The sequence below is a fragment of the Tiliqua scincoides genome, chromosome 1, assembly GCF_035046505.1.
Source record: "Tiliqua scincoides isolate rTilSci1 chromosome 1, rTilSci1.hap2, whole genome shotgun sequence".
Taxonomy (NCBI): Eukaryota; Metazoa; Chordata; class Lepidosauria; order Squamata; family Scincidae; genus Tiliqua; species Tiliqua scincoides.
This window is the reverse complement of record NC_089821.1, coordinates 268,176,010-268,199,576: the sequence shown is the minus strand read 5'-3', so window position 1 is coordinate 268,199,576 and position 23,567 is coordinate 268,176,010. Positions and strand designations below refer to the sequence as shown.

The window sequence follows — 23,567 nt, the reverse complement described above, 5'->3', positions numbered from 1 at the left end:
TCTAGAAAGCCCAAAGAGAGAGGAGCAAAGAGTGACCTTCATTTATTTTCTCCTTTTTTCCTTTATTCTCTGGAACCTCCATGCGTGCACCAGACCACACTGCCCATCTCACAAGAGCTGCTGTTGAGATCAGAGGTCAGATTTAAATCCCCAAAATGCAACTGCCAACAGCCTAGATTTGATTACAATGCTATGTACACCACTGTGTATCCAAGACAACTGAAGCATTATGTTCTCCTCGGGGATAAAAACCTGCTTCTTGGTCATAGGCTTAGGCAAGCTGGCACATCACTTAGCAGTCTCGTCTCTGTTAGATGAAAAAGCACTTGCAGCTGTACCGCTCACAACACAGAACACAAAAGTAGACAAGGAAACATCTTCTCTCTGGCTGCAGTACACACTGAGGAGGAAGAAACATAGAAGATGGTAGAAGCCATCTCAGTGGGCTCTTCACCATGGTGTGGTCCAACAAGAAGCTGACGGAACATACCAAGATCCAGGTCTACAGAGCTTGCATCCTGAGTACACTTCTGTACTGCAGCGAGTCATGGACTCTTCGCTCACAACAGGAGAGGAAACTGAGCGCTTTCCACATGCGCTGCCTCCGACGCATCCTCGGCATCACCTGGCAGGACAAAGTTCCAAACAACACAGTCCTGGAACGTGCTGGAATCCCTAGCATGTATTCACTGCTGAAACAGAGACGCCTGCGTTGGCTTGGTCATGTCGTGAGAATGGATGATGGCCGGATCCCAAAGGATCTCCTCTATGGAGAACTCGTGCAAGGAAAGCGCCCTACAGGTAGACCACAGCTGCGATACAAGGACATCTGCAAGAGGGATCTGAAGGCCTTAGGGATGGACCTCAACAAGTGGGAAACCCTGGCCTCTGAGCGGCCCGCTTGGAGGCAGGCTGTGCAGCGTGGCCTTTCCCAGTTTGATGAGACACTTTGCCAACAGTCTGAGGCTAAGAGGCAAAGAAGGAAGGCCCATAGCCAGGGAGACAGACCAGGGACAGACTGCACTTGCTCCCGGTGTGGAAGGGATTGTCACTCCCGGATTGGCCTTTTCAGCCACACTAGACGCTGTGCCAGAACCACCTTTCAGAGCGCGATACCATAGACTTTCGAGACTGAAGGTTGCCAATACATACATAGTGCCTGGCTTTGTAGCCTGGATAACAGGATGAACATTAGAGCAAGTTGAACAATGGTTCAGCCATCGGTCTTGTTTCTCTCCATGTGCATCAAGTGGCATGTACACTCATTTTTAAATTGATACATGTTAAAGATAAAATGTTAAATACAAACCCCGTTATACAATTCCTGCAAACTTTACTTCCTTGTGCTATTTCCAATTTTGTCCAATTAGAAGTTAGTCTCTAATAGCTTTTTTTAGACCCAAATCCTAACCTACTTTCCAGCACTGACATAACTGTGCCAATGGGACATGTGCAGCATCCTGCAGTTGGGGGGCACTCATAGACTACTCCTCAAAGTAAGGGAATGCTTGTTTCCTTATCTAGGAGCTGCATTGCCCTTATGTCAGCACTGGAAAGTAGGTTAGGACTGCACCGTTGACTAATTTTGATTTTGTTTCTATTAGGTTGTACCTTAACCCAGTCTTGAAAATAGGCCCATAAAGTTTATACACCCCCAGAAACTTCTGCTCACCTGTTCCAAGAGCTAAGCCTCATTGCCGAGGGCAGTAATGGAGATTCCTTCCCCCCCCAACTGTGAACGGTGCTGATAAGTATTCCCAATTGATAGTTCCTTCCAGTTACCATTTCCACTCCACCTAGAATGCACCAGGAAATATGTGTTGACAAATGAATTTCAGGTTTTCAATGCCAAGTGGTAGCAAAAAAGTCAACTTTCTAGTGTGAATGCAAGAGCCCACACAGGAACTTCACCTCACCACAGCAGCCCTCCTGGAATTTACTCCAAAGGGTTGGGGAACCCTCTGTGGTGAGATGAGATGTGGCATAGAGGGCTCCTGAGGGAGGAGGGAAATGGTGAAAATTGGCTTCTGTTTGTACTAATCAAGGTTAGGATACAAGCCACTGCCTTTGATTAACTGTTTGGGGGGCTTGGTGGCAGAAAGGTGGTATACAAATATTAAAAACAAACACATACGCTGATAAGCCATCCTTCATCGTAACTGCCTTGTAACTGCCCCTCATCAACTCATAACAATCTCAAAATAGCTAAAGAACTGGTCTGAGTTTGGGGGCTGAAGGTCTGCTAATGTAGGCATGGACACTAGCCAACTGCCACTTTCCCCAGCTGGCTTTTTTCTGGTTCAAAATGACCATACTGGAAACTTGCAAAAGTAGTTTTTCATAGCTCACTCCAAGGGGGGTGGGAATAAGAAACGCACATTAGTACAGAAAATGATGAAGACGCTTTACAACCATCCCTATTGTTCTAAAAATCTTGTGCCAGTCTTTACCCTGAGCAAAAAAAAATTGATTGTACTAAAATGAAAAGGAAGGTTAAGCAAAAATAAAAGTCCAAACCAAAAGTGTTGCCGACTGAAATTCACTTAAAATGGTGTTTGAAAGCAAAAGGACAAAACCCACTTCTCATTTCTTGGCAAGAAGGAAGGAGAAGCTTTTGAGGAGAGATTTTATACATGCAGCGTTTGCAAGACTTCTCCAAAAAAAAGAGCATCTCAATCATATAATTAGTGCGCAAACAGGAGGAACCCAATGCAGCCATCAACTTAATGTAGCTACCAACAATGCCTCTATTAATTACTCTCTTTATCCCCTTGAACATTGTTGTTCCCAAATATTTTCCTGAGGGAAACCAATTGGATTTTGCCATTGCTGAAAGCCATCTGTCTGTTACAACGCCAGGGATAGCAGTGAGGCAATGAAGCCATCACAAGTTGCCATGGTTTTTGGGGTGGTGATGATTTGGAGGGTCAGTCAATTCTACACAGGTTGTTCACTACCTTATGGGAAATCGTGAAAAGATTTGCACTGTAAGCAATATTTGCAAAAGCATTCAGCAGTGGAGGGGGGGAGAGAGAGGGAAGAGGAAACACATTCTACGACCTCACACTTAACCCAACCACCTGAATGAAATGCTGGGTATCCAAATGGATCCGAACTGGATCTATTTGCCAACTCCACATGCTTCAAACATAGAACTACCTACAGTGATCGTTTCTATGCCTACATCTATGCAAAATCTCCAAAACTAACCAATCTGTATGTTCAAACTACAAGCACTGTAGATAAACATTCTCATGGTAGCAATGACTTTCCAATTATTATGAAACAAGCCCCTTCCCCAAGCCAATCAACACATGTAAGGTAACTTGCAGAATTTCTGGCATTGTACCACTTCATGATTAAGGTGTATACATGTGGGTGACACAAGAATTGATTTGTTTGCTCCCCATCACAAAAATGCCAGCATGATGAAAATTAACATCTCAAGGAGAAGACTATTTCTGAAACACTATCTGCCCCTCTAAGAGGGGCAGAAAATTTTTTTATGAGAGGGGGACGAAAACAGCAGGATGGATTGATTTTAATCACCAAGGAAAAACTGGCAAGTTTAAACAGTTGATTTAAATCATAATTTTTCCTCATATATTAAGTTCAGGGTTGTTTTTTTTAAGGGTAGTTGATTTTTAAAGAAACTTGTAGCTGAAACTTTTTTTAAAATCCATTTAAAATTAGCTATTTTTACCCATCCTACAAAATATGCAATACTCCACCTACAGCCTGAAATAATAATTGGATTCTTGTTCACATGGACTCTTAACTTTTTATTCAGAAGGGATCCACATTAAAAACTGGAACATGCCACAACTTCCTTGAAAACCAGGTCAGAATCACACTGAATGGCACAATAATACCTCAAGTTTTTACAAACATACTGCTGCTGGAAATCTCTACATAGTGTTTAATGGCCAAAAATCACAACATAAGTTCTGCTATGAAGCAGTAATGTCCCCACATTATTTCTGGAAAATGACAATTATTTCCCAAGAGAAAGTTTTTGTTTTCTTCATATCTGGCAATTGGGGGAGTCGCAGTATGTGAGAGTGTGATGTGACACTTCAAGTACTTAGCCTGGATCAGCTGTCCCTAGTAGTCATTGTGGTTAAAGAAGTTGGTCAGTTCTAACCTGGTACCCTGAGCCCCCAAGCTTGAAGAGTCTCTTTATATACACAGGCATCCCCCTGTAACCACAGATCCAGTAACCATGGATTCAGTTAACTGCTGATTGCATCCCTCCCGGATCCATTAACATTGTTTAAAGGCTTACTGCGTCTAAGGGAAAGTTAGTTGGAGTTTAACAGGAAGCAGGAAGATAACAGCTTCTTGCTAACCAATCTAGTCTCTTCAAGCATTCAGGCTGCTGGCAGCCTCCCCACACATTTCCATGCTGATAGCATTATGTAAAAGCAAGAAACACTTCACCATAGTAAGACTTTAAACCATGTAAATGGACAGGGAGGCTGCGGGGATAGGGTTTCCCCATATCCAGTTTCAATATCCACATGGGGGATGGATTCCATGCAGATATGGGGGGAGGGGCTGTACACCCAAAAATTGAAAGCAGCTATATCAGTCCATTAAAAAAAAAAAGATTCCAAAAGCAGAGCAATACCATCAGTAGGATGAAGGTGCATAAATCATGCAGCCATCCTACACACAGGTTTTTACACACGCAATGAAACATCTCAGTGTAAGAGCATCACACATCATGGTTCACACCCATTTTCTGCCATTTACTATATGGGAAGTGCCTTATAAGTAGGAAATCCACACTGTATAAAATAGCTATGTGTACAAACCTTCCCCTGAAAAATCTTACTTGTCCAACTAGAAATTCTTTCAGCTTTCCTTGAAAATTCTCAGCTGTTTTGAGAGGAAGTCTGATATTTACTTCAAATTTCACTTTTTTGAATGTTTGTGCCAACCTAGTCAAAAGTATTCATGAGGCCCCTACAATTTCACATAACTTGCTTCTCAGAAAAAACAATCAAGATATTAGTTAAGTCATGACTCATTGGGTAGTCTTCACTGTTTCCATCCAGCATCCAAAAAGTGGGGGAAATGATGACCTACTTCACAGAGCGGCTGCAAGACTGAATCACACAACATCCTACATAACATCAGCTCCTCAGCTGCAATACAATTACAATACTTGCTTTACAGGATCATTAAGAGGAAGGCATCATCACAATATACATGAAGTATTGTGCACACGCAGAAAGCATTAAACAAATGCTAAGTATTAATATTAATTACTATTACAACATGGGCTTTTTACAACAAAAAAGCTAGGAAACCAGTCTTGGATGCATTGATCACAAATGAATCTATTTTGCCTAGTGTTCAAAGCATATGCATACTATCAATTGCATAGGTATATGTAACTAGAGGTTGTGTGTGACCTCCATTTGCAAGGGTCTTCCTGCAGAGAAAGGTTTGAAGTGGACACCAAAATGCCCATTTTCATCCCCTTATGATATTGACTGAGCACACAGAAGATCAATCAAATGAGCCCTCATGTTCAGACTTGGAGAATTACGATGACAACATAATCATGCTGACAACCAGTGGAAATAGGTTGGTTCAAGCAGTTTCGGTACAACACTCAAGTACCGTCAAGTACATGTTGTCCACAATTGTGTTGCTCAGGTAGGAGCCAGCATTCAAAGCAGGAAGTCCACAATATAGAAGAAAAATACCAGTGTGGTTATATGCTGGGCTTACAGAGCCAATACCTGAAGCAAAAGTTAATTATGTCATGTGTGATGTGGGCTGGGACCCATTCACTTAGTTCTTCTTCTGTCTAATGAACTTCAATAGTGCCTTGGAGAATTATTCACATGGGTCCTCCAACAGCACATCCCGAGTATATCATGTTTACTTATGCCTTCCCTATGAGGGAAAGTTGAACACTTGGATTACTTGCTTTTAAATGTACTTGGGATTGCCCTGGAAAAGAGGAGAGTTGATGGAAAATTGTAAAAAATTGTGCACAGCTCAGATCTCTCTCTCTCTCTCTCTCAATATTAGAACTCATAAAACCAACTAGTAGGAGATTTAAAGCAGCTGAGAGAAAGGACTTCTTCACATAACACAAAATTAATTAAAGAACTTTGCTGCCGCAAAAATGTGGCAAAGATCACTAGCTTAAATAGCTTGAAAAGGAGATAGCCTGGCTTTGAACCTGGAGGTCCCCAATAGCAATCATGGTGAAAAAAGATTGGTAGACCTATCCTCCATGTGTTTGTCTATCTGTGAACACCTGTTGCTGGGAGAAAATAAGAGCAATGGAGGACTCCTGCCTTTGTGAACTGCTCGACGTCTTCCTAGATGCAACCCACATTGGTTGGCCACTGTGGAAATACGATGCTAGACTTTGGGCTGATCCAGCAGGACTAGTTTTTTTTTTTTCTCACAGAACATGAAGTAGCAAACACGGGTAAATTATTTGAAAGGCATCACCACCTATCTTCACATACCTACATAATTCTCCATATGTATTCAAGATTATATCTGCATACAACAGGAATTGCTATTGACTATTTAGGCATACCAGATGCTACACAAAGGTCACTAGCCCTTCCCTAAAGAATCTCTTTCAAATTCAAAAACATTACGCACCATAGCATCGATTTTCAACCACTGTGCCATGGCACATTGGTATGCCATGGATGATTTGCAGGTGTGCCATGGGAGTTAGGGGAGGGTCATTTATTAGTAGGGCAACTGGGGGATGTGAGCCCCCTACCAGCAGCACAGCGTGTCTTGACAGTGCTCAAAAAACTCCACAGTCAGGGAATTAGAGGGCAGGTCCTCTCCTGGATTAAGACCTGGTTAAAGACCAGGAAACAGAGAGTGGGGGTCAATGGGCAATTTCCACAATGGAGAGAGGTGAAAAGCAGTGTTCCCCAAGGATCTGTCCTGGGACTGGTGCTTTTCAACCTCTTCATAAAAGACCTGGAGAGAGGGGTGAGCAGCGAGGTGGCCAAGTTTGCAGATGACACCAAACTTTTCCAAGTGGTGAAGACCAGAAGTGATTGTGAGGAGCTCTAGAAGGATCTCTCCAAACTGGCAGAATGGGCAGCAAAATGGCAGATGCGTTTCAATGTAAGTAAGTGTAAGGTCATGCACATTGGGGCAAAAAATCAAAACCACACATATAGGCTAATGGGTTCTGAGCTGCCTGTGACAGATCAGGAGAGAGATTGTGGGCTGGTGGTGGACAGGTCGATGGAAGTGTCGACCAAATGTACGGCGGCAGTAAAGAAGGCCAATTCTATGCTTGGGATCATTAGAAAAGGTATTGAGAACAAAACGGCTAATATTATAATGCTGTTGTACAAATCAATGGTAAGGCCACACCTGGAGTACTGCGTCCAGTTCTGGTCACCACATCTCAAAAAGGACATAGTGGAAATGGAAAAGGTGCAAAAGAGAGCGACTAAGATGATTACTGGGCTGGGGCACCTTCCTTATGAGGAAAGGCTATGGTGTTTTGGCCTCTTCAGCCTAGAAAAGAGACGTCTGAGGGCGGACATGACATACAAAATTATGCATGGGAAGGATAAAGTGGATACAGAGATGCTCTTTACACTCTCACATAACACCAGAACAAGGGGACATCCACTAAAATTGAGTGTTGGGAGGGTTAGGACAGTCAAAAGAAAATATTTCTTTACTCAGCATGTGGTTGGTCTGTGGAACTCCTTGCCACAGGATGTGGTGACGGCATCTGGCCTGGATGTCTTTAAAAGGGGATTGGACAAGTTTCTGGAGGAAAAATCCATTATGGGTTACAAGCCATGATGTGTATGTGCAACCTCCTGATTTTAGAAATGGGCTATGTCAGAATGCCAGTGCAAGGGAGGGCACCAGGATACAGGTCTCTTGTTATCTGGTGTGCTCCCTGGGGCATTTGGTGGGCCGCTGTGAGATACAGGAAGCTGGACTAGATGGGCCTATGGCCTGATCCAATGGGGCTGTTCTTATGTTCTTATGCACACAAACAGATGGTGTGCCTTGACTATTTTAGTGCCTTGTCAGTGTGCCATGAGATGAAAAAGATTGAAAGTCACTGTACTGTAATGTAATTTTACCTACATTAAAGGTCTCCCTAGGTGGACTTCTGCCTTATATTAGGAACATTTTGTAGTCCCAGCCCTCGGGGTGTTTCACAAAGCTAAGACCAAAGAGAATGGATTATACTAGATTTCATGCCCAAAAGGCATACTCTGTAGCAGGGGTTCTTAATCTTTTAAGGAGTACAGACCCCTAATAGATTGCCTGATATATCCCCATACCCTCTTTACCATACTGCTATAATCATCATCATCACTATTAGGTACCAGTTGAACTCAAAAGATATCAATAGCATGGTTTTACTTTATATATTGTAGCTAGGAACAGAATGCCTCAAGCTGCATTGATAATGTTCTTAGTTGATAACACAGGCCAACACACATTTTGCTTCCTTAAACGTTACACCAATTCCTGGGTATATTTGGGGTACTGATTCCAAAAATGGCATCCGTTTTGCCCTATCACATCTAGTTTTGGAGACATGGAATAGCCTCTTTAGTGAATGGTTCAAGCTACACCATGGCTTCCTCATGAGGAAGTTGCTTGAACCATTCACTAATAAGGCTATACTATATGTTCAAAACTAGACATGATAGGGCAAAATGGATGCCAATTTTTGAATCAGCACCCCAAATTCATATCAACACCATAAAGTTTGGGAAAAACTTTTCTGACCCTCAGTTTTGTAGGCCTGTGTAATCTTATCCAATCTTATCCATGTCTACTCAAAAGTAAGTCCTATTGTGTTAGGGCTTACTCCCAGGAAAGTGTTGATAGGATTGCAGCCTAATCTAACTACATTGTTTTTAACTGCTCAGAGACTGAGAGCCCAATCCTATGCCTGTCTACTCAGAAGTAAATCCCATTAGAATCAATGGAGGTTACTCCCAGGAAAGTGTGGATTGGATGGCAACCTGAGTCCCAAACCCCCATCATTAGGTTTCGATACCCCCAAGGGGTATGGATACCCCTGATTAAGAATCTCTGCTCTACAAAGGACCTTAATCCCAGTAATTCCAGAAGTGTGCCTCATGGCACCATAATGTTAAAAAGTACCACAAGCATGCTGTGGGAAGTGACACTTAGGGCAATTCACACATAATGCTCCTGATTATGCTCCAAATTATGGGGTGTGCTGCAGATTCACACAATCCTTTATCTCTCCAAGTTCCTGCTTTAATCAATCAGAGTTTGCTGTTACACATTAACTAGGCAAAATGCAAACTATTTTTGCTGTTTCATCAAATCAGGAGATTGGAGAAAAAAATCAGAAGGGCAGAAAGTGGTTTGACCATTGCATCCAAAATTAGTGTGTGAGTGAGAAAGAAAGTAAACAAGTGAGAAATTCATTTATGATCTAGAACAGGTGCACATACAACATCTGAGCTTGTGAACACTATTAGGTACCAGTTGGGCAGGAGGTCTGGTCTAGAGGGTAGAGCCTCCATTAGGCCGAAGAGAACATCTGAAGGTTGCGAGTTCAAGGCCACCAGCAGCTCCTTGAAAGGTGAGACCTTGAAGCAGCTGACAAGCTGAGCCTATTCCACCTGCTCTTTGGTGTGAGTGAAGAAGCGTCTTGGCTGCCCTTAAAGTAAGAGATGAAGGAGCCATTTGTCAGCCAGCGTGGGAGGCAACTGGGGGCCAGAAGTGATACCAGACCGTGAAAGATCCATCTGAAATGTTGTGTGGTTCTTGAAAGATAGAACCTTTCTGTTATTGTAAAAATCCCCTCGGGGGTTTAGAGATAACCACCTATGTGAACCACCTTGAATAAAGTCAGAGGAGTAATCCAATGACCAGGAAGGTGGTATATAAATACCCAGTATTATTATTATTACTGATCTCTGAGGCTTCCAAATGGCACTTCTGGTTTGAAGGAAAACCTAGAAGTGCCTCTGGGTAGCCTGCTGAGGTGTGTGGAGGTCACGCACAACCTCTGAGCGCTTCAGAGGAAGACACTCCCGGTCATGTCTGTAGCTCTTTGGATGGCCCCCACAGATGGATTCAACTATCTGTGGGTTTTGGTACCCACAGGGGGTCCAGGAATGGATCCCCCATAAATACTAAGGGTTAACCTGTGTTTTCATCCCCCCCCCCCCCCACTGCCAGGATCTTCCAGGGCTTAAAAGTGTTCTGAAAAGTTGCATCACTAGCTCTATATGGGGGGGGGGGGGTTTGTGAAAATGGACAACAATATTACCTACACACACAACTGCCCGTACCTTTAAAAATTGTTGTTCATGTTGTTCATGTGCAATCCCTGAAATTTTCCAACCTGACCTATATTATTTTTACATAACAAAAACACTCCTATATGAGGAATCATATAGTGGGGTATTTCTCTCCACTCCAGAGCCTCTTTAGAAGCAATTCCATCTGCTTAAGCCTAAGTTAGCATCCAGGAACATTTTCCCTAGCCTTTCTTATAGGTTGTTCTGTTCAACATTTCTGCCTGAAGCTTACAACTAAAGATGGCAGTCCTGCTCAGTAAAATGCTATTCCCCCTGCAGGGAAAGATAAAGGTGGCTGTGAAAACGCAAGAGATTCAGTACTCCAAGTGACAATGTAAAAGTAGACCAGAATAATATAATTCATACATATCAAATACACCAAGGAAACACGAGGAAGCTGCCTGCTGGCTTACCTGGTGTCTAGACTAAGCTGAAAGATCTGACAACGTCATGTGGGAAGACAGAAAGGAAGAGACACTATTGCAAGGTCATGTGATAAGATTTTGGTATACCACTTCCCACGCTCCAAATTCTAGTCACTACACACACAAAAAACCTTCTGCACAAAAGTTGACTTTGCCATAAAATGCATGGCTGCTTTTCCATGTTATCACACTGCTATTTTTCCCCCTTTAGGAACTGAGGAAGCTGACAGATTTTTAAGATAGAAAAATGCAAGCCTGTGTTACTGAGCAAGGCAACAAAATTTTCTAAGATCCTTCATCACAAGGATGCTTAATTGACAGCAGGTTTTGGGAGACAAAGCTATTTAACATCCAGTCACTGCTTCCAACTCACTTGTTGCCTTAAGCCAGAATATTCTAGGACAGCATTTCTCAAACTGTGGCCTGGGACCCAATAGGTGGACACGAGCCAATTTCAGATGGATCACATAGCATGTAGCTCAGCCACCATTGAAAATACAGGATACAGAGCTGCTGGGCAGTGCGGGCTCCCGGTGGAAGAGAGGCATGATGCTTTGCCCTGAATAGATGGGTAGATGGGACCCTGGAAAGGGAGGAGGGATGTGTAGTTGGAGAAAGATCCAAGTCTGCATTCTGATTTGACTTCTGAGCTGGAATGTTTGAATTTCAAGCTATGCAAAATAACAGCACAAGCGCACTGTGTGGTGGGACCTCTGGTTGATCACAGTTTAGGTTTGACACCTAAACTTATGACATCACTTCCGGTGGGTCCCGACAGACTGTCATTCTAAAAAGTGGATCCCAGGGGCTAAAACATTTTTTGTGAACCACTGTTCTAGATTTCTCTTTACTTTTGAAAAGGCAGGAGTTGACAAAAAGAAAAGGTGAAAATTGCAATTGGCCTTTACTATTCCTCCCATTGCCCATTTCTTCACATTTCCATCTTCCCATTAATTTTGTTGCCTCCTAATATGCATACACATAGCTAAAATAAAAAGCTTGAGAAAATCCAGCACTGCACTTCTTGCCTGGTGTGGGTCTGCCTCTCATCTTCATGGTGCAGAAAAGCAGAGTGCAATGCAAGCCTGATGTGACACTAGGGCTTGGTCCTCCAGCCTTCCTGAGCCAGTCCACAAAGCTCTGCTCCCTGCACCATCCATGCTCAAAGTCCACGCCCAAGGACAGCAGTCTTCAACATGTGGACTGCAGCCTGAAATCAGGTGGGCTATGAAACAGCAGCCACCATTTTGTTTAGCCTCCATTGGTGCCTAATTGGGAAGGGCCAGCCATAATGAAGAAGCAGGGTGGCAAAATCTCCTGGCAACTCTACACATACTGGAGAGCTAGATGAGCAACACTGGCACATGCAGGTGGCTGTTCATCATTGCCACACTGTGGCAGAAGCTGCGTATCCTGGTTGGGTACAGCTCTTGGTGGCATCCGTCTCCATCTCCTTCCTCCTGCTTGGGGACTTCCAGCATGCACGTTCCAGTAGGCATTGACTGCCACAAGAATCCTCATGTGCATGGATTGGCAGGGGTGAGGAAATGTGTGCCCACTGCAGTCTGAACTGTCTACCCAGAAGTAAACCTATTGAGTTTAGTGAGATATTCCCATGCATAGGACTACAGACTTAAAATAGAACACACCCACACAGAGGTTATGATGGGGAAGTACCCGGAGAGACGAAGGAATTATTATAACTGGAAAAACAGAAATACAGTGTGCATTTGCACTGTATTTCTTGGGATCTAAAGGAAAAAATCTTGGACTGCTAGAAGTGGAGATTCCTGGAGAGATGGATGAAATACAATTAATAGTGAAGCCTAAACAGCTGGAATTCACTGCAAGCAAACATGCACAGGATTGGACTTTGCATGAGGCTGTACACAGATACTCGGCAGGAAGAGATAAGTCCTTCCATAATGACCAGACTAGGAGTTAACAGTGCAGGGTGTGCCTATTGTGTGTTCCAGTACGCTGCCAACACTACCTGGGATATGTGACTAACAGTGACTGCTCAGATACGTGTTTAGTTGCAGTGACTGAATGTCAGTTGAAACAATGATGGACCATCACTGATTATTCCTTTTCTTTGTGTATGGGCTTATCTTGGGAGGGTGATGCCTCTTTGGTCTCTACTTCTTCTGCTGTACATGGATTCCAAGAGCTCCCTTCCATGGATTCCCTGGTTTTTGATTTGGTTCACTTACCTGATTGTTGTGGTTCTGTCTTACATTTTGTGCTCTGCAGTTTCCACTTAACCCTTGGGTGTGAAATTTTTTTGCCCTGATGATTAACGTAAGAGAGCTCTGCTGGATCATGTCAAGGGCTCATCTAGTTCAGCTTCCTGTATCTCAGTGGTTCACCAGATGCCACTGGTGCACAAAAGAGAACATGATACCTGTATTCTGAAGCCACACACTTGCACCAGGTATTCAGAGATCTTGTATTGGCAACCTTCAGTCTCGAAAGACTATGGTATCGCGCTCTGAAAGGTGGTTCTGGCACAGCGTCTAGTGTGGAGTTGTCGATCCGCTTGTCGGTTTTCACCCTAAACCCCACGCACCCCATGAGGTTAATGGACCGTGGCGAGGCAACACCTTACTGGCTGGGGACTGCCCAGCTTAAGGCGGGCGGTAGCTGCCCAATGAGATGCAATGATCTCTCCCACCGTCGGAAGCAGCCCCTGGCGTCATGCTCTACGCCAATCGAGCAAAGACTTATAACCGGTAAACTGCTGCTTCCCGTGTTGTGCCGACGCCGTATGGCGAAGTTGGAGTGTCCTCTCCAGTGCGCGAAGCCTGGGTAAAGAAGGTATGGAGGATAGGCTGTTACCCATGCAGCAAATCCCCCCTCTCCACGTCGCTGGAATGGTCCAATGGAAAGGCAGAAGCCAATACGGTTGGTTCCAGCGGCGTCGCAGGAGTTGCCAGAACGTGACTGTGTTCAGCCATGAACTGCCTAAGGGACTCCGGCTCCTGATTTTGCCTCGAGGTTGACTCCTGAAGCCTTTTCCAGAACTGGATGTAGCCACAAGGCAGTGGAGGTTTGAGGTCAGAGTTTCCTTCTCTTAGATGAGCTGCCTTCCTAGGCTGACGAGTCCCATCTACCCGGTGGCTGTTCAGAGATAGGCTACCTCATAAACCTGGAGGCTGCATACTATAACCTGTGATGGATTTTTCCTCCATAAATCTGTCCAATCCCCTTTTAAGAGCTTCTAGGCCAGGTAATACCACAACATACTGTTGCAAGGAGTTCCACAGATTATTTACACACTGGGTAAATAAATATTTTCTTTTGTCTGTTCTGACTCTTCCATCAGTCGATTTTAGTGAATGTTCTCTGGTTGTGGTTTTGCACAAAAGGGAAAAGAACTTCCCTCTATCCATCTGCTGCTATAATTTTATATGTCTCAATCAGGTCCCCTCTCAGGTATCTTCTCTCTAGACCAGCTATTTTCAACCTTTTTCGTCTCACAGCACACTGACAGGGCATTAAAATTCTCAAGGAACACAATCAGGTTTTTGACAATTGACAAGGCACACCATTCAGTGGGAGCTCACATCCCCCATTGGCCCTACTAATAAATGACCTTCCCCCAAATTCCAGTGGCACACCCGTGGAGCACTCATCGCACACCAGTGTGCCATGGCACAGTGGTTGAAAATGGCTTAAGAGCCCCAAACCCTTTCCTCATAAGGGAGGTGTCCCAGGCATTCCTTGTAAGGGAGGTGTCCCCAGCCCACTAATCCTTAGGTTTCTCATATGTAATCCAAAATGATTAGCGGGCTGGGATACATCCCATATATAAAATGAGTAAATTTGTTTTCCAGAATGTCTTCATGTTTAATTTCTTGTTATTATGCTGACAATGTGAGCATATACATGTGATTTGTAAACTTCAGCTACACTCAATTAACTACTGGAGTTAGTTACGCACTTTTAATTTTTTCCCTTTGACATAACTGGAATTTAGATTACACAAGGATGAACTGTTCACTGGGATTATGGATATTTTGCTTGGTAGCAGAGAATTTGTGCATACAAAACAGCAAAATAGTTTTTCCCATGGATCCTGCCCCCTCATTGCTGGGTTCCACCCGAGTCCCAGGTTGCAAGTTATTGCTCAAAGTGGGTCCCAGCTACAGACCAGTTGAAGACCACTGCCCCAGATCAATGGTCTTCAAACTCTTTACTTCCAAGAAATCTTTTCTACACTGACTCCTCTGTGGAGAAATCCCCATTGTCTGAGGACTCTGGGCATGCTCAGAGCCAGAAATCCTTCTGAGGACTCTGGACATGCTCTAGTGCAGAGGTCAGCAACCTTTTCGAGCAAAGGGGCTGGACATTTGGTGATGACATCACCAAGTCATCGCTTGGTGATGCACATCTGGGTAGCTGAACTTCCAGAAGTAGCTCTGCTGAGCTCAGTTTGGGAGGCCTTCCATCCGATTTGCCACTTGCCAGGCAGGGAATGGGCAGAGCCATTTGCCCTGGCTTGTGGAGTCCCAGTGCCACTACCACTTTCTCGGGCAAAGTGCCCATTGTTTAGCAACAGGCTGGAGACTGCAGGCCGAATTACTTCAGGTGGAGGGCCAGATCTGGCCCACGGACTGCAGGATGCCAACCCCCTGCTCTAGGGCATGCAAATAATTCACATGAGGCACTGACTAGGCCTAGATGGCTTGCCCATTGACAGACCAGAACACAGAATATTGCCCGGAATGTCCCCAGCCCACACACATTGAAGGAGAAAGATTAGCAGTGCTTGACAAGCTGCCTTTCAGTTGAGAGTGTCCTCTATTATACCAGTCTTCTTATCGAAAGAATGCAAAGAACCTCTAGGGGTTCCCTGGGATACATTTTGGAAACCAGTCTTGAGAAAAAGCAAGTTGAGTTTCAACCTGGGTGGGGTTGCATTCCCCCCACGGGATGAGGCTTACAACTTTGGAGTGCTACACCCGGCCCTGACCTTGGAAGTACAGTTGCCGCTACAGCCAGAAGCACTTTTCTCCTCTTGCTTCAGCTGGTGCACCCATTCCTGAAGAAGGCAGATCTGGTCACAGCAATCCATGCCTTCATTACATGAAGTCTGGATACTGAAACACGCTATACGAGAGGCTGCCCTTAAAGACAATCCAGATATTGCTGCCAATACAGGGTGCAGAAGCCAGGAGTACAGTCTGGTCACATTCGGTTGAGTGGGCCAGAGGCTTGCAAGGGTCCAGAGACTTGCTGCGGGCCAGACAGATGCTTGTCACAGGCTGCATCTGGCCCTGGGCCAGGATTTGGAAAGCCCTGAGCTTGAACATTGGAGAATAGGAGGAGCAGAGAGCGGTACATCATCAGGTAGGGGAGGCAGCATTTGGTCTACCCCCATCAAGCATCAGGAGGTCTTGGGCTGGCCCTGCATCTAGATATTTGCAGGACTGTGTTCTTCCACACAAATCTGCCTGGACATCGAATGCAACACTGGGGGGCCCTACTCTGAGTTCTGCCATGGGCAGGCACAGCACTGGTAGGGACGCAACACAGGGCCTTCTCAGTAGCAACACAAGACTGTGGAACACACTCCCTAGGGGTGCCCAGCTGGCCCAGTCACTGTCCACTTTGAAGCAAGCAGTTTAAACTCACCTGTTTCATCTGACATTCGACTGATGCTTATGGTTCTATTCAGCTCTGTGGCTTGTTTAAGCTATTTCTGCCCAACACTGCATATATGCAACAGGCATCAAATGTGTACACCTGTGGGCTGGGCAGAAATGATTAATATTTATTTATTGCCTTCCTGATTTTATATATTCATTCCGTTTCAAATTGTTAGTTTGTTTTTAAAATACGTTGGTAAGCACCCTGGTTGTCCCCCTTTGGGAACAGAAGGGTGGGATATACATGCTTTACATAATTGTCAGGTATGGACCTGTACTTCATGAATTTATCTAATTCCCTTTTAAAGTCACCTAAACTAGTAGCCTTCACTGCACCTTATGTTAGTGCAGCAGTTCTCAAACGTTTTGGCCTCCAGAGGCCTTAATACTCTTAAAAGGAGTCTTGGGAAGTCTCAAAGCACCTGTGCATTTGAAGAGTGGCGCAGCACCAAGCCCAATGCCAAATACAGGCAAAGAGCCAACACAGGAGGGGAAAGAGGAAGGAGAACCATGAACAGGGCAGGCAGGAGTGACGGATGAGCAAGGGGCAGATATCAGCTACTTATGGTGTGCTTGTGGAGCCCCTAAAGAAGTCTCTGAGAGCCCCAAGGACACCCAGGACGACAGTTTGAGAAACGCTGTGCTAGTGGATTCCAAAGATTAATTATGTATTGCCCAAAGAACTACTGCCCTTGGTGAATTCTATATCTCCCACAAATCAATTCGTTTCACTTGATAGCTCAATGATTGTCATCTCCAGTTAAACAGAAATCCAAGAAAGGCTTCTGCCTGAACCCTTGAAGAGACAATAGACTGGCAATGGGGTTCAGTGGCCCAATGGGCTGACTTGGTACAAAGAGGCTGCACTGCGCTTATATAACAGGAAAAGCAGGAGCTATATACCAAAAGAGCACAGGCTGGAAGGTTTTCAGGGCATTTTCAGACATGACACAAACACTGCTTTATCAGCTTCTGACACGCTGTAGATTTGTACACATTTGAAGTGAAACTTTAAACGTGCAGGAATTATGCCTTTAAATCGGGAACATGACTTAAAAGCACATTATTGGCCCTCTATCCACCATCATTCAGACAGAACTGGACTTTTTCCTAAATAGATCAATGGGGGACGGGGGACGGGGGACATCCACTTCTACATCTGCTGGAGAGAATATGGCAACCTGTACAGGAGAGAGAAACCTTACTTATGAACTGAGAAACACAAGCCAGCTGGTGGCAACATCACCTGCTACTTGTGGGCAACAATTAAAGCAATTTTCAAGTCATACTTAGTTAGAGCTCATTAAAAACACATTTCCTTTCTCATGGTGGGCAGGGCTTGAAGTTGAGAAAATACAGGCGCTTAATAAGCTGTATTTCTTATTTCCACTCTTGCAAATGGACGCTTCACTGTATTGTGGGGATTGTGCAGGTTTTGTCTTTTGTGCTCCCTGAGGCATCTGGTGGGCCGCTAGAAGATACAGAAAGCTGGACTGGATGGGCCTTTGGCCTGACCCAGCAGGGCTCTTCTTATACAATCAAATTAAAGATGTGGCTTATGCTTTGAAGTCTGCTCACTAAATATTTCTCAATAGGTGCCCCTCAGTAAAATCCCCATGGAAGTCAGGTTAAAAAGTTTCCTGCCAGTCATAAATTACATTTCAGTATTACATCTGATTAAAAAAGAAACAGATATCCTCAGAGCTCAAAAGGTCATATATTAATTATTTCAAATGTACACCCTGACCAAGATTATGCCTCCCAAAATACACACACACGCACTCACACACCTTGCTTAAGAAAGTGATAATCAAATCAAAAATAAATAATAATTGCAGCCTAAACTTCAACAGTTTCAGAGTGACTCCTGCAGCCCACTCAGGTTTAGTCCAAAACATATACTATTCAGGCCACACATTTTCCATGAGTCCCTCTGTGACGAAAAGTTGCCAAAATGAACCAAAGAGCAGGTGTGTTCATACCAGCAGTTTACTATCAAACAACCACTGAACTGCAGTGGGGGAAGGCAACAGGCAAGTGACTGGGCCTTCAGTTATTGTTCAGAATATTCCCTGAAGCTTCCACAATCAGTTTCAACAAGATGGGACACAGAATAATACAATCAGTTTCAATAGGATGGGACACAAATACAGTATTTCCAACATAAAATGTAAAGCACTCAGCCAGGAGATCCATGCTTAACCCTTGTTCTGCCACAATCTCATTTAATAGCCTCAGAAATATCACTACCCCTTTCTATTCCTTGTTTGCAAAGCAGGGAAAACTTAACTGTTGATCTCAAAGCCATTCTAAAGAGAAATGGGGATAGTACTGTAGGTATAAAACGCACCACCCACTACCCAGAAGAGTCCTCAAATTTGAAAATGTGTCCCTAAGGTATTGCAAATGTTCCTGCCAAGCTTGCTCACTATCCCCATCCCATGAGTGTATTAAATGTCTAAGCCTCTCCAAGAACTGAATGGCTCAAACAATGAAACTGTCACACCACAATTTGAAACAAGAGAGATTTTTAAGAAACAGAAACCATGCATGTGTGATCTGCGTTGAAACTCTGGGGAAGGCAGGAAACTCTCAGTAGCAACAGAATGCTTTCCCATTAGCAAAAAGCATTTCTGTCCAACGTCACATATATTGCACGTGATGACCGGCGTCCTTTGCGACAAGATCGGCGACCGTCTCAAGTCAAAGATCTACCAGACGGTCATCCAGCCGGTCGCACTCTACGGTGCTGAATGCTGGCCGGAGACAAGAGAAGCTGTCATGGTATCATAGAGACAAAGATGCTGCATTGGATCAGTGATATCACTTGTACCAGCAGTGGCATGGTAACACTCCAATCTCCAACAAGTTGAGAGAAACCCAGCTTCAATGGTATGGCCACATTCTGCGCGCCTACAGTGATACGCTGGTGCAGAAGGGGCTTCCGTTGGAGGTCAATGGCAAATGACTGAAGGACCGACTGAAGCAGCGCTGGCTTGACACACTACATGGTGACATGAAAATCACCTGCCTGCACCCGGACCTAACCTGCGATCAAGAGAAACGGTGACTCTGATCCAAAATAGTGGACCCGGCCATCACATGGGACAAAGATGAAGTTGCATGTAGGCAACAGGGATCAAATGTGTACACCAGAGGGCTAGGCAGAAATGGGTTTTCACATGGCTTAATTCCCATCCTAAGGGTGCAATACCACTTTCCAGAAGCGAGGTAAGGGCAACGCAGCTCTGAGGTTAGGGAACAGACATTCCCTTACCTTGAGGAGGCCTCCATGACTGCCCCCCAACTGCAGGATGCAGCACATGCCCCACTGGCAGGGCTATGCCAGTGCTGGAAAGTGGGTTAGGATTTGGACCGCAGGCTGAAGTCCTGTAAATACAAACTTGAACTCAGTGGGCCTTCTGAGCAAACCTGCACAGGCTGCCCTGTCACTCACACACACCCTCTCCGAACATCCCCTTCCACGTGCGGGGAGGCTGCTGTGTCCTTTGCACCGCAGTGCCTGCATGGCTGGGGTGCAGGAGGAGGCAGGGAGAGGAAGTGGGCCGTTCAGCGGGCTGGAGCCGTGGGAAGGGCCAGCTGCGTGCCTGGCCCCTGCACTTCCCAGCAGGAGAGGCTGGCCTGGGAGGGGAGTCCCGCACTTTCCGGCCGCCTTTTGTGCTCACTCCCAGCCACGCGCCCCGGGGCCGCCTTCCGCTGCGCGGGGCTCCGCTGGCCACGTGGCTGTCACCATCGCCCCCAAGCCGAAGGGGGCGGCTGGCTCGGCTCGGCTCTCCTCTCCAGGAGCGACAGAACTTCTGCAGCTCCAAGCGGAGCTCGAAGTCCAGCAGCAGCTTCTCCCACCGCGCTTGGGGCGGAGGAGGCGGCCACATGGCCTGGAAGGAGAAGCAAAGTTCAGCGCCGGGAGGAGGAGGAAGCGACCCGGCTTGCCAAGGGGCCCCGACCAGGAGGGAGGTCACGCGGCGGGGGGAGTCCGAGGCTGGGGCGTCGCGTTTTACCCCGCACCGCCTCTCCGGCCACCTGCCCCGCGCCGGTCATCACGGCTTGCGGAGAGACGAGACTGAACTCCGGGTTGAGGCTGGAACCCTGCGCACGCTTTCCTGGGAGTAAGCTCCATTGAAGGCAACAGGACTCACTTCCGAGTAGACCTGCCTAGGCTGGCGCTCCGAGTCCCAGCCGGGCCTGCTCAGCTCCTGCACCGAGCCCCGCCAGCCTTCCCATGCAGCTCCTTCCTCCCCACCCCGGCTGAACGGGTTCGACGTGCACACTGCTCTCTCCGACTGGCCGAAGCGCGTGTCCATCTGCACCCTGGAACTGGCCTTGTTGTGCACAACTCTCTGCAGGGGGGAGGCCCTCTCGCTGCCTCAGCTTTTGCAAGGGCAAAAATAAAGAGAAGTCATTCCAAGCACTTCTCCCCCCACCCGACACACACAACCTTCTGACTTCACAACAGAAGTCGCTTCCCCCGCCTACACACACACACACCCAGGAAATGCACACACCGCTCCATGACACACACAGTGAACTCCACAACCTCTGGCCCGATGGCAGCGAGCCTTCAAACCAGTTCAGCAGCAGAGGCAGCAACACGACCCAAACAGAACCCACACACCACAGCCCCAGAAGGCGCGGGGCACGCACATCACACACTGTCCGAGCAAGGGAAGCACACCCCGCCTTCCTCCTCCCCCCAGCCGTGCGCGCACCATCTTCCTCTTCCTCCCCAGACGTGCACAACACACACAGAGAGAAAGAAGCCGGCTGCAACTGAGCCCGCGGAGCAAATCAATGGGCAGGAGAGGGGCGCGAGACCAGCAGCTGCCCGGCGCCCACCCGCACCCCGAAGAGCGGAGAAAAGAGAGGTTCCCACTCACTGTACTCATGAAGCCTGCACAGGGGCCGGGGCAGCAGTCACAATATGGCAGCAGAAGCAGCAGTGGGGAAACTGTGTCAGAGATCAGCAGCTGCTTCTGCCGCCTCTGGCTCTCCGTGCCCTGCGCAGCAGCAGCAGCAGCCGTGCCGCCGCCTCCTCCGCCTCCTCGCTCCAGCCTCCCCATAGCAACACGGCGCCCAAGCCACTAACTCCTCCTTCCTCCCGCCTGCCCAAAACCTGCTTGCGCACGGCCACTCTCCCCTCCCCTCGCTGCGATGGGGCCTCCCCCTTCCCTCGTGTCTCCCCCGGCTCAGCAGGCGAGTCCATTGCAGCAGAGAGGGGGTGCTGTGGCAGGAGGAGCCCGGGAGGGCTGGCTGGTGCATGTGTGCGATGCATGGCGTGCCGGGGCTGGCTGGAAATCACGTCTCTCCAGCAGCCGGAATCCCCACGCGCGCTGCCGGCCTGACTCCTTCTCCTGCAGTCCTTGCTTGGGGAGCCTTGGCCAGCAAGCCTGCTGGAGGAGGAGAGTCGTGACAAAGGAGGGTGACAGAGCAAGAGGGAGGGTTGCACACTTTCTGGGGTCCCTGAGTGCACTGCACTCTTGAGTGGGGCTTGCTCCCAGGAAAGCACATCGAATTGCAACCCACCAGTGGAAGCCTATGCATGTTACTCAAGTGATGTCTCACATGTTTAGTTTTCTTACTCCCATGTAAGCTTACATAGACGCTGGTTAAAGACACTGGTTTTATTTTATTTTCGTAAAGTTTCATTTTATTACACTTTGGGAGTCTGTGCGTTGGTTTTAGCATTTTATGATGGGAATATGCATGTTACATTAAAACCCATTGTTACCCTGCCCTCAGGTGTACACATTTTGTCCCCGTTGCGTATATGCAACGTGGAGCAGAAATGGCTTAAGTGGAGTAGCTTACACCTCCACAAGATTTGGTTAGCCCTGTTGATATTATTTCATTCCTGGTTCCATTTTCCATTTGTCATGTATACGCTGCCAGGATGAGCAGCTGGATTTTCAAGCAGCTAGCAGCGGTATGTCATTGGTCATGAGCAGATACCCTCCACACAGGATTGTATCTGTGTGCACTCTGCTAATAAATGTGGAAACACATTAAGACCCCCAGGTTCTAGACTCACAGATTAGAAACTCTGCCACCTGCACTGACAGGATGCAGACAAACCAGGCTCATTTTGAGGGCAGCAAGAGAGCTGAAGGATGTCAAGGGGCAGCTGATCAAGACTAAGTTTTGAGTGTCCTAGCTGTGGCACTCTTCCTCACAGGAGTTAAAACAACAACAAAATCCAAGAACACTTTAAAGTTCTAAGAAACATATGGTGGCATAAGCTTTTGTAGGCTAGGTACCACTTTGTTGAATGCTTAAGGTGGTCTTTGGACTGCAGGCCTTCCCCATGAATTTTGTGTACATGTAGGTGGGCAGAAGGGTTGAGGGAGCAATCCTAAACCAGCCCAGCACCAGCGCTGAGCCCTAGCGCCTGTGCTGGGTGTCGTAAATGTGTCGCACATATACGACACCCTCAGAATAAGGAACACCGGCATTGGGCCCGCACCAGTCAGGCTCTAGGCCCAGTGCCGGCAGAAAGAGGATGTGACGCTACCAGGGGTAAGTGTGTCCGCAGGGCGCCGGTGCAGACTCTGCGGAATGAGGGAGATCAGAATGAGGACAGGGGTGGGCAGTGTGAAGGGAGGAACTGGGGTAGGAGGGGATGGCACCAGCGGAGCTCTGTTCTGCTCTATCCTAAATTTCTTGGGCTGGAAGGCCCAACATGAAGTCTCTCAAGTCTGCGCCAGCAAAATAGCCAGCACAGACTTGAGAAGCCCTATTGGGGGGCTTACGGCTTCCTCAGGGGAAGAGGATGAAAGTCCCCTTCCCCCAAGAAGACCTCCGGCTGCTTCCTGACGTCTGTTGGATACAGCAGTAGCCACTTTGGTACTGCTGCTCCAACGGGTGCCAGGAAGCTCAGGAGTGGGCTGCCCACCCACTGACCCCAGAAGTGGCCTCTGTTACATTTGCAATAACATTTGCTAAGGGGCCTTCAAGTGCATACAGCTGTAATGCACAGGAGTCACAATGACATTGAAGGTGTGGCCAGTAGGCATATTCCCCCCCCCCCCCGCATATTCATTGTACACATGGGAGGAATATGTGGATGGGACTATAATTTTGTGTGCATGATGTAAGTATGGGGGAGGGGGGATGTACCCAAGACTTAAGGTGAAATCTTATGCAATCCT

At 46.6% G+C, this 23,567-nt stretch overlaps 1 protein-coding gene across 1 annotated transcript in view; it reads right to left on the bottom strand.

The window, feature by feature from the left end:
- Positions 1-21,336, bottom strand: part of FOXN2 (forkhead box N2) — a 51,460-nt gene extending 30,124 nt beyond the window's left edge. The window contains exon 1 of the mRNA XM_066611894.1: positions 21,300-21,336. The gene's annotated coding sequence lies outside the window, so the exon portion shown is untranslated. The remainder of the gene's footprint in view (positions 1-21,299) is intronic.
- Positions 21,337-23,567: the final 2,231 nt, after the last annotated feature.